We start from the raw sequence: 1,285 nt of genomic DNA on the forward strand, positions 1-1,285 counted from the left end.
ACCCCCTGTCATCTTACCCATTATTAGGACTCCCCCTTTTCTAGTTTTTCCAGGAATACTCACTCAGCCCCCCCCAATGGAGGGATATCACTGCCCTGCACTGAGAGTGTAGGGGTCAGGGGGCATTTCCTGTGGGTCAAGGCCTTAGATGCCTCATAAATTAACACACAGGGATTGACTCAGATCCCCAGAAGACGTGGAACTGGGTGGTGTGAACAGGGGCCTTTTCAAATAGCAGGTGCCGCTCAGACACCAACCCCCTCCCCACTTCTCAAAGTCTCAGTGAAGGTGAGATAGAGCCAGGGTTACTGTTGCTCACCTCCTCAGGGTGCTGCCGGGGGCTCCACTAACTAGGTGATCTCGGGGTCCCTGCTGGGGCAGGAATGTTCTCAGCTCCAGGCTCCTCACTGGGCACACTTTTTTTTTTTTAAGAGACACAGAGTCTCACTTTATGGCCCTGTTTAGAGTGCTCTGGCGTCACAGCTCACAACAACCTCCAACTCCTGGGCTTAGGCAATTCTCTTGCCTCAGCCTCCCGAGTAGCTGGGACTATAGGTGCCTACTACAATGCCCGACTATTTTTTTTGTTGTAGTTTGGCTGGGGGCTGGGCTTGAACCCGGTACCCTCAGTATATGGGGCTGGCACCCTACCCACTGAGCCACAGGTGCCACCCCTGGGCACACTCTTGATTGTGCCTTTTTTCCTGTGACAGCTTCACATCTGTTGCCCCTTGAAGGATCTAGACAGCTCTAATACTTGGAATGATTTTTGTTCCTTTTCTCTCCTACCACTGGCCTCTCCTAACTTTTCCTTTGGACAAAGTGAGGGTTTCCTGTGAAATCATGGGAATGTCAGGTTGGAGCCTCTGAGCACTGCGCCAGCCTTACCCCTCCCTTCCTAGAGAGGTGGGTGCTGGGTGGGCAGCCTCACCTGGCAGCAGGTGTGAGAGCCGTGGACATGTAGGAAGCGTCGCTGACTGTGACCTCAGAGGCACTTACATAATCCTTCCAAGCTTGTTTCCTTTCTGCAAGATGCAGAAATAGCACCTACCTTGGGAGTCTTTGTCAGGACCAGATGAATGTAGGCAGGATGGCCTTATCATGTAGTGTCTTGTCTGAGACGTGCTTGGAAGTCAAAGGGGATGTTAAGACAGCAGGGCAACTGAGGCTCGAGGGTGGCTGTCACACCCTACACCTGAACACCTGCTCGAGGGTGGCCGTCACACCCTACACCTGAACACCTGCTCGAGGGTGGCCGTCACACCCTACACCTGAACACCTGCTC

At 53.3% G+C, this 1,285-nt stretch overlaps 1 protein-coding gene across 4 annotated transcripts in view; it reads left to right on the top strand.

Annotated features, from left to right (window-relative positions):
* WLS (wntless Wnt ligand secretion mediator) overlaps positions 1 to 1,285 on the top strand; it is a 137,522-nt gene that overhangs the window by 77,957 nt on the left and 58,280 nt on the right. The window lies entirely within an intron of this gene.

This window comes from Otolemur garnettii, unplaced genomic scaffold, assembly GCF_000181295.1.
Source record: "Otolemur garnettii isolate 467f Iridium unplaced genomic scaffold, OtoGar3 scaffold00010, whole genome shotgun sequence".
Classification (NCBI taxonomy): domain Eukaryota; kingdom Metazoa; phylum Chordata; class Mammalia; order Primates; family Galagidae; genus Otolemur; species Otolemur garnettii.